This window comes from Eptatretus burgeri, chromosome 16 (assembly GCF_056783735.1).
Source record: "Eptatretus burgeri isolate ZD-2024b chromosome 16, Ebu_testis_v1, whole genome shotgun sequence".
In the NCBI taxonomy this organism is placed as follows: Eukaryota; Metazoa; Chordata; class Myxini; order Myxiniformes; family Myxinidae; genus Eptatretus; species Eptatretus burgeri.
The window spans coordinates 45,807,368-45,817,367 of NC_140976.1; the positions used below are offsets into that span (position 1 = coordinate 45,807,368).

General features: G+C 46.3%; 2 protein-coding genes and 1 long non-coding RNA gene across 4 annotated transcripts in view; 1 reads left to right on the forward strand and 2 right to left on the reverse strand.

Annotated features, from left to right (window-relative positions):
* LOC147011011 (coronin-1C-A-like) overlaps nt 1–5,110 on the reverse strand; it is a 76,160-nt gene extending 71,050 nt beyond the window's left edge. Inside the window, exon 1 of one of the 2 annotated variants that reach the window (XM_085859528.1) lies at nt 4,964–5,110. The gene's annotated coding sequence lies outside the window, so the exon portion shown is untranslated. The other variant, XM_085859531.1, reaches the window with a different exon arrangement.
* Nucleotides 5,111–5,270: 160 nt separating this feature from the next.
* LOC147011012 (uncharacterized) overlaps nt 5,271–10,000 on the forward strand; it is a 56,035-nt gene continuing 51,305 nt past the window's right edge. The window contains exon 1 of the long non-coding RNA XR_015052375.1: nt 5,271–5,927. This is a non-coding gene — a long non-coding RNA (uncharacterized LOC147011012). The remainder of the gene's footprint in view (nt 5,928–10,000) is intronic.
* Nucleotides 9,995–10,000, reverse strand: part of LOC147011013 (calcium-dependent protein kinase 5-like) — a 19,026-nt gene continuing 19,020 nt past the window's right edge. Inside the window, exon 7 of the mRNA XM_085859532.1 lies at nt 9,995–10,000. This exon is cut by the window's right edge and continues 1,107 nt beyond it. The gene's annotated coding sequence lies outside the window, so the exon portion shown is untranslated.

A 10,000-nucleotide genomic window follows, 5' to 3' on the forward strand; every position in this document is an offset into this window, starting at 1 on the left:
TGGTAGGCTCTTGACAGAAGAGTCTGAAGTGAAGGCCCGCTGGGCCGGTTTCTTTGAGCGGTTGTACCAGGCTGATCCCCCAGCTGTCGAGTTGGACGTCAAGGGTGTTACAATCCCTGTTGCTGACCCTCGAATCAACTGTGGTCCACCTTCGATTGTGGAAACACGGGCTGCGGTGAACCAGTTGAAACGGGGCAAAGCTCCAGGGATCTGTGGCATCCATGCCGAACTTCTCAAGGCTGGTGGAAATGCTGCACTCGTGTCGTTGCATGCAGTTTTGTGCTCTGCCTGGAGCACAGGCATCATCCCAACTGACTGGAAGAGGGGCCTCATTGTCCCTCTCTGGAAAGGGAAGGGTGATCGCCAAGACTGCAACAACTACCGAGGGGTGACGCTGCTCTCAGTGCCGGGCAAGGTCTTTGCTCGGATAATTCTTGATAGGGTTCGCCACCATCTGCTTGAGCACCAGCGTCCAGAGCAGTCAGGCTTCACACCAAAGAGGTCAACGATTGACCGTATCCTTGCCCTTCGTGTCCTCACCGAACGCAGACGAGAGTTTCGGCAGGGGCTGCTTGCAGCCTATGTTGATCTCTGTAAAGCGCTCGATTCAGTGAATCGGGATGTCCTCTGGAGGATTCTTGGTCTTCGTGGGGTGCCACCAAAACTGATCGATCTGATGTCTGAACTCTACTCTGGTACTGAGAGTGCTGTGAAGTGTGGTGGTGCCATCTCTGACTTATTTCCAGTTGTTACTGGAGTTCGTCAGGGATGTGTACTGGCCCCCACACTTTTCAGCACTTGTATGGACTGGATTTTAGGGAGGATGTCGGAGAGATCAAGTTGCGGTGCATCGTTTGGGAATGTCAAGATCTCGGACCTTGATTTTGCAGATGATGCAGTCATCTTTGCGGAGACTTTAGACATCCTTTTGGGGGCCCTCGAGGTGCTGAATGAGGAGTCGGAGCCGCTGGGATTACGGGTTTCTTGGGTCAAAACTAAGATCCAGGCTTTCGGTGACATCTTGGATGCTGCTGTCCTGTCTGTGTCTGTTTGTGGTGAGGATGTTGAGGTCGTGGAGAGATTCACTTACCTTGGCAGTGACATTCATGTCTCTGCTGGCTGCGAGTCAGAGGTCAATAGACGTCTGGGTTGGGCCTGGGGAGTCATGGATTCACTGGATCATGGGGTGTGGCGCTGCCGGTACCTGTGCGGGAGGACGAAAGTCCGAGTCTTCAGGTCCTTGGTACTTCCAGTCTTGCTCTATGGATGCGAGACTTGGACTCTGACCAAGGATCTGAGACAGAGACTTAATTCCTTTGGTACCAGGTCTCTTCGGAGAATCCTTGGCTATCGCTGGTCGGATTTTGTGTCCAACGAGCGGTTGCTGAGAGAGACTCGGATGAGATTTGTTACCTGCATAGTCCGTGAGCGTCAGTTGCGGCTGTATGGACATGTGGCTCGTTTTCCTGACACTGATCCTGCTCACCAGATTCTCTCAGCGAGGGAGTCTCATGAGTGGAGGAGGCCAGTGGGCCGACCACATGCCTCGTGGTTGCAGCAGGTTGACCATCATCTCAAGGAGATGGGGATGGGCTTGGCATCTGCCTGGGGGATGGCCAGACGGAGGCCCCTTGAGTACCGGCGGAAAGTGGACGCAGCGACTCGCTGTTCTGGCACATGCTCCCATACCTGACCTGACCTGACATGTATCCGGATATATTTGTGTAAAAATCTTATTCCAATATAATCATCAATTCATTGATCATTGCAAGTAAGTTACTTCAGCTGTCATTGACTATTATTGTCCATAGCATTAATATTTGAGGGTTCATCAAATTCAATTTCTTACTCGAAGTGATCAGTGGAACTGCAAAAATCGCCCTTTTTCATATTAAAATCGTGGTCATCTTGAAAATATGAGACAGGTCTTATATAAACACACCTTAAATTTTATGATTATCAGATTCCTTGACCATGAAAACAGTAGTAGACACCAAAATTGTGTGTGTAAGTGCATTAGAAGTGAGGATATAGCACAAAACAGAATTTATCGGAATTCGGTGGTGGCCATTTTGTTTTTCGCCTCTTAAAAAAAATTCCTCAAAGGTACGAGTCTGGCACCCGGCTGATTCTGATTCAGGATAGCTCAGAGATGATGAATCAACGAAAAAACGTCATAATGACGCCACAACATTCTTTTTCACATTTCTGCTGGACTTTCAGGGGTGTGTACTGGCCCCCACACTTTTCAGCACTTGTATGGACTGGATTCTGGGGAGGATGTCGGAGAGATCAAGCTGCGGTGCGTCGTTTGGGAATGTCAAGATCTCCAACCTCTGACCTTGATTTCGCAGATGATGAGATCATCTTTGGAGACTAGATATCCTTTTGGGGGCCCTCGAGGTGCTGATTGAGGAGTCGGAGCCGCTGGGATTACAGGTTTCTTGGGTCAAAACTAAGATCCAGGCTTTCAATGACATCTTGGATGTTGCTGTCTTGTCTGTACCCATTTGTGGTGAGGATGTTGAGGTCACGGAGAGATTCACTTACCTTGTCAGTGATATTCAAGTCTCTGCTGGCTGTGAGCCAGAAGTCAATCGACGTCTGGGTCGGGCCTGGAGAGTCATGGATTCACTTGATCATGGGGTGTGGCACTGTCGGTACCTGAACAGGACGAAAGTCCGAGTCTTGAGGTCTTTGGTGCTTCCAGTCTTGCTCTACGGAAGTAAGACTTGGACTCTGACCAGGGATCTGAGATGGAGACTTGATTCCTTTGGTACCAGGTCTCTTCAGAGATTCCTTGGCTATCACTGGTCGGACATTGTGTCCAACGAGCAGTTGCTGAGACTCAAATGAGATATGTTATGTGCATAGTGTATTGCATCAGCTGCAGCTGTATGGACATGTGGCTCGTTTTCCTGACACTGATCCTGCTCACCAGATCCTCTCAGCGAGGGAGCCTCGTGAATGGAGGAGGCCAATGGGCCGACCACCTACCTCGTAGTTGCAGCAGGTTGATCAGCATTTCAAGATGGGGATGGGCCAGGTATCTGCCTGGGGGATGGCCAGACAGAGGCCCCTGGAGTACCAGCGGAAAGTGGACGCTGCGACGCGCTGCTCCAGCGCATGTTCCCATACCTGACGTGAATCTGTTCAAATACAAACCCATCATTAATTGCTCATAAATCATCAATGAATCTAAAGATGTTTGCACACCTTCTCAAAGTTGTTAGTATATTCCTGCACATGTTCAGGACTGAGACTCATACATGTGCAGGAACAAATTTGCAAAGAATGGGGCAGGATCTGAACCCATGGGTATCCCCACTGTCTGCTGGAGTATCTCGCTGCCAAAAGTAAAGAAACTTGTTTTGGAGAAAGGCAATACTTTATCAAGTTTTTATTTTCATTTTTAAATGACAGGAACATTGGTTTTCCTTTACAGACCAGTGTGTGTGTGTGTGTGTGTGTGTGTGTGTGTGTGTGTGTGTGTGTGTGTGTGTGTGTGTGTGTGTGTGTGTGTGTGTGTGTGTGTGTGTGTGTGTGTACGTTTGTTCAGGGGGTCGGCGTCTATTCTTCGCGAAGGACACGGTCACATCGTCAACGTCCACCAATTTTATTAGAAGGGATGTCACCAAGTGTATGTGTGTGTATATGTATGCATGTAAGTGTGTGTGTGTGTGTGTGTGTGTGTGTGTGTGTGTGTGTGTGTGTGTGTGTGTGTGTGTGTGTGTGTGTGTGTGTGTGTGTGTGTGTGTGTATACGTGTGTATGTGAATGTATATGTATATATGCAGGTATATGTATGTATATATGCATGTACATGTATATGTATGTATGTATGTATGTATCTTTTAAGCAAAATAGCAATTATAAATCAATTACAACAAAACTATTTTATTAAATTTCCGAGCCTTTGATGTGTCACAATGGATTTTGTAATTTAGTTTAAATAAGCTGGTCTGGCTCGCAAGTGTGTCCATCATGCAGGGAAGCCAAGTTCAAATCCATTTGTTACGAATGTCCTTGTAACAGACGGAGAATACAGTCACGAGGTTCCACCAATATGCATATCCTGTAGCGTGTTTGCTTCATGTCCAAGTTCTTCCTCGAGTTCACAAATTTAATTTACACTTCCTACCCCACCCAGTGCAACGTTATTTTTCCACGAGTCTCGAGCTCTTGCAGAGAAAAAGAAAAGAAGAAAACAAAACACCACGTGGTTTCACCTTTCACTTTAAATAACCATTAACGGAATTTTAACTGATTTGCAAACAAATCCAACCGAAAGCCGAAAACCGTTTTTTTTTAAAAATATCTCGACGTGAAACGTACACATCCCAGCACGACCAAACGTACGGAGCAAGAACTTTGGTTCAGTGCGGAATAAAAAGTCCCAGAAGTCACGGACACACTTAACCAACCAAGGGACCAGTCCGCTCCACCACGACACAGTTCAGTTTCATGCGCGAGGCCTTTCGGCGGCCAAATCCACACAAAACAAACCGACATAGCGGAACAACGCGGAATCGTGCATACACCGCCTAAGACAAGGCCCGCACCCTAAACGCTTCGAGTCGTCGATTTAACATCCAAATTGTGAGAGAAAAAGTGCGAGTACGAACAGCCGAGCTCGACGTCTCCGTGAACGGTTCGCCATCGTCACGGTCGGACGTCGTCGTGTACTCGTCCCATCGTGCACGAGTCACGGAGTTTTTTTTTTTTACCGTTTCGAGTAGCGCGAGTCCATGTCGGTAACCGTGTGGCTCCAGGGCGCGGTACGAGAACACATGACATGACGCCATAGGAATTCCCAGCTCAGCTCGCGGCTTCATCGTTACAAATGCATTAACTTGATGCAACGTCCGCCCTGTCCCTTGCCGAGAGGACGCGCTCCGACGAAATGGAGGCATTCGGATCGCTTCATGCAAAACCAATCGAGCGAGGCGGCAGTCCGTACATACCGAGAGATGCAAAACTGCTTCCGCGCTCTTCCAGCAATCTCCAAAGCGGCGGCGCCACCCGAGTACGCCTTTTTCCTCTTCGCCCCGCCCACTCACTGCTACGTCATTACGTACGCTTTCAGCCGCCGACGCCTCGATCTGCAACACACGTTTTTCGGTGACACGTCATCACGTAAGACTGGCTCACGACCAATGAACAAAAAACCACAGTGCGGAATCTGTTCGCAGCCAGCACGCATCGACGGGATTCGAAGTTTCTTTCCACATAGCTTGATGGTCTTTACACTCATTTCCACTGAGCCTTGGACAGGATACAATTGGGACTTGAACACGGGGGGGCCATCTTTCCCCATCACGCGTTATCCACCCCCATTCGATTTGCTTTTCCACAGGGTGGGGAGAACGAGTGAGGAGGCGAACATTGGGGATGGCACATCGACATCACCTGGGGTATTATTTTTTATTTGTGGTTGTTCGGGGTTTTTTTCACTTTTTGACGAGACCCTATCGCAGACATCACGAAGTAGTTTGATATGCACTTGTGCACTGGAAAATGGCGCCTCTCGGCTTGCACGCCATCGTATGTTTTACAGCTGAGTGGGTAAACTCGTGTGGATATTCATCCTTCAAAATTGGTCCTTCAGTATTAATATATAGAAGATACAATGTTTCTTGTTACATTTTTTGTGTCACATTCACATTCTGAGGTAGTCAGCATGTGCAGAAGAGGGTTTTACATTGCAGACGCTATTTTCGAGGAGTGGAATTACACCGCTCAGCGGTGACGGTCTGTCGACGACGGACGTAATGACGTCAGCGAATGCCCGATGATGTCATGACGTCCTGACGCCTCCCAGCGGTGACGTCACACGTCGCCATGTAAACGAATATAAAACGAAAAGTGTTTATTCTGCTTCAGAGTTGAAAGTTGACTATTGCCACGATGTGCGATGCACTCTTACAGGTACCATGTTTCTTTCAGTCCAGGTCACAGTACCGAGAAAAACGTGACGCGACCGCTAGGAGGAGCACAAAATTGGTCCTTCAGTATTAATATATAGATAATAATTAAATAATTATTTAATAAATAAATAACTAAATAACTAACTAACATGGGACACAAGCTGGGGTGAAGGTGGCCATCGCATTCCCCCTTTCGGGGTAAAGGGGCAGCACCCCTTGTGGAGGTCAGGCGGAGCCTACTGAAGCTGTGAGCCATCGTTACAATAATTCACGTGTGCGTGTGTGTGTGCGTGTGTGTGTGCGTGTGTGTGTGCGTGTGTGTGTGCGTGCCTGCGTGTGCGTGTGTGTGTGCGTGTGTGTGTGCGTGTGCGTGTGTGTGTGCGTGTGTGTGTGTGTGTGCGTGCGTGTGCGCGTGCGTGCGTAACACAAATCACGTCAAAACTAATCAAGACACTTAACCAACCAAGATATTCTAGTTTTGTATTTTTAACTAATTTTTCTGAAATTTGTAGAATTTGTTTTTGCATTTGGAAGTTGTGGGTTAAGGGGCTGTCACACCTTGACGTTTTAGCCACCGTATTGCAAGGTATCAAAATGTATGTAAAACGCTGGCGTACACTGAACTATTTTTTTTTAAGTTTTGGGCATATAATAACGTGTTGGACGTATTCATAACGTATTAGTAACGTACACAGAACGTTTCAATCACATATCGATAACTTATACCAACGAATGCTGAGCGTGTTGTCGGCGTTCACAACCTATGCCCAACGATAGTCTAACTTATGCATAGCACGGCAGCGTATCGCCGACGATCACGTGACGTAGGCTATTAATAGGCTGCGGCTCGAATTCAAATCATAACCGCACTAGACATCGCAGTGTGAAGCCGCTGTCACACCTTGACGTTTTAGCCAGCGTATGCCGACGTATGAAAAATTTGCCGAACCAAGCTGGCACACGTCGAATACGTTATGGGTAAGTTTTGTATACGTTAAGAGCACGCTGGCATACGTCGTAGTACGTTGGCATACGTCGTAGTACGCCGAGTACGTCGACAAATTTTCAGCATGCTGAAAATTTCTCGATGTACTCGGCGTATGACACACGTTCCGCATACGCTGGCCATAAGTTGGAGGCACGTTACGCGATCGTTGACACACGTTGACACACGTTACTTGTAAGTTACTCATAAGTCGAAACACGTCGAGGTAATTGTTAGCGTCAGTGTTCCAGACTCCCTGGTTTTATTTTTTGTTTGTTTTTTTTCTTCGGTATCACGGTGATGTGGACACTTCGATTTATAGTGCAGTTATGATTTAAATCGTTGAGCGGCAGCCTATTAATTATATTATATTATAACCGCACTAGAAATCGAAGTGTTAACATCACCGTCATACCGAAGAAAAAAAACAAAAAACAGGGAGTCTGGAACACTGACGCTAACCATTACCTCGACGTGTTTCGACTTTGAGTAACTTACAAGTAACGTGTGTCAACTTGTGTCAACTATCGCGTAACGTGCCTACAACTTATGGCCAGCGTTATGCGGAACGTGTGAGTCATATGCTGGCATACGTCGAAAAATTTCAAGCATGGAAAATTTGTCTAACAGCTCGGCGTACTACGACGTATGGCAGCGTGCTTTTAACGTATACAAAACTTACCCATGCGTATTCGACGTGTGCCAGCGTTTTAGACAAATTTTTCATACGTCGGCATACGCTGGCTATATCGTCAAGGTGTGACAGGGCCTTTACTGGGTATAAATAAAGGTGGGAAAAGTCTGATTTAATGCAATTTAATTCCAGGCTATAAGGTAACAAGAGGTGAAAATTTTGAAAGGGGGAGTAGACTTTCTCAGGGCAGTGTTGGTTCATTTGGAAGTTCGTTGGCATCACGACCGAAATGAGAAGCCTATTAGTACTGAGATTATGGAACAAATGGCTTCACGGGAAGGTATCACAGTTATATAATTTCGTATGCAACCTGTGGCCGCTTGTTGCATCATCTCTGGAAGCGCAGCTGTGCCGCTGATGCAGTGCCCCCTGTTTCCAGTAACCTGGTACTCATTTTCATGGCGACCTTGGAAGGATGACAGGCTGAATTTATCCACCTGGTGTTGTTTTATGGCACGACAGATGGCTCAAACTCAAGACCCTAAGATCTAAAAGCAGTGACCTTTAAACCTTCCGGGAAGGTATGAAACAGGATGATATGATCGAATACGGGATGGCTTTTCATTCGTGGTGAAAACAGCAAAATCGATCCTCTGTGGAAGGTTTGGTGATGAGCAATCAGAATGATGGTGGAATAAATGGCTGTATGGCCACAGGAATATCAAATGGTTCTGCGTATTCCATTTTGCAAACTCATCTCAAAAAATCAAGACAAAAGGAACATTATTGTGCAATGAGTCATGACCTTGGATGGAGGAAAAGGTGCCTGGTCATCACTTTCTCATTTCTTGTCTCTCACGACATTGTGTTAAACAATAGCAAGTCACTGTAATACTTACTGAGTGTGCATTTTCGCTTTTGCCACGTTCAATAAATGACACATTATTTAAAGTGTTTCCTTTTCTTCTTACTCTTCTTATTCTGTAACTGCCACAGTTATTCCCACGTTTTTGTTATGTTGGCCCGGGAAAGCTTGGCCCAAGTATTTCACGATGCTGATGTTCGGTTAAGGTGAAGGTGAGAATTTGGAATGCCGTGATAGCTTGCCTACTCTTTTTAACGTCCACCAGCGAATGCCAGCAGACGGAACACTCAGTTGAACGTCCAACCGAGGGACGGCACACACGTTCATGAATCGCCCTGCCTGTGAAACACCAGGATGACAGCTTATAGCTGGGTCGGGATTTAAACCTTGGCTCGACAGCTTAGAAGCGAGTGTGTGTGCCTCTCGGCTATCCTACCATCCCTATATTGTTTAAACCTTTAAGATAACAAAACACCCAAAATGTGCACACCAAATGCTTTCTGGCAAATGGTTAAGCCATCAATTATTTTGATGATGAGCACCAATAATCTATCCACTATAAGTTCGTTCATTTTGACTCTGGTCTCTGGTGGGAAGTGATGTACCCAGTTATAATAAGTGGATAAGTTTAAATTCTACTTAAATAGGTACCTGGAAGTATTGGAGATAGAGGGGTGTTGGGATGTTTGCAGGACTTTTAGGTAGCTTGAGCATTGATGGGTGATTGTAAGCATGTGTATGGAATGTTGTTGGTGGGGGTCTCATCAATGGGTGTTGTGTGGTTGATGTGGTTTTTTTTTATCCAAGACCATCTTCACCAGTGTTTCTCAAGGTGGGGCGTGGCAATATTTTGGTGGGGCATGAGGGTTCAGAATTAATAAATCAATATATGATCGCTTTCATAGCTTTGCCTCTTGAATACATATGTAGTATATACTGTAGTGTCTCCAATCGTGGTGGGGCGTACGATTTTTTTTGAAAATCAAAGTGGGGCGTGGGACAAAAAAGGTTGAGAAACACTGGTCTACACCCTTGCCCCCTCCCCTGGAAAGAACAAAAAAACAAATAAAGAATATACCTGTCAAGTTTGGTTCGGTTCCGTTCACTAATAACCGAGAAATAACAATTTAAAGAAAATGGGCCAAAATGAGCCGTTCCTCGGCCCGAAGGGCCGCAATCGCACTTTGGGCTCACTTAATGGGCATATGTGTCTTGTATATGCCTGTCAATTTTTATCGAATTCTGTTCACGAATAATGGAGGAATAGACGTTCAATTGAACTGCACACAAGAAAAGAGAGAATGCGAGCGGCGCTTCGACCCCGTGGGGTGGAAGACCCCACGGGGTAAAAACAGAAATAAATTTTTTATTTATTTTTGGTCTGGTGTTGTTGACAAATTGGTGTGGTGTTGATGTTGCACAGGCATGGTTGGCCGAATGGCCTCCTCTTGCATCAAATTTCCTTGTTATGTGTATTCCAAATGTTCTTTTTCATGCATATAGCAGGTTCACCCCTATTTTAGGGGGTCAAAACCCACACGTAGACCCCTTTCATGAGCACAAATTTTGATGCAGTCGATACACTTGGGG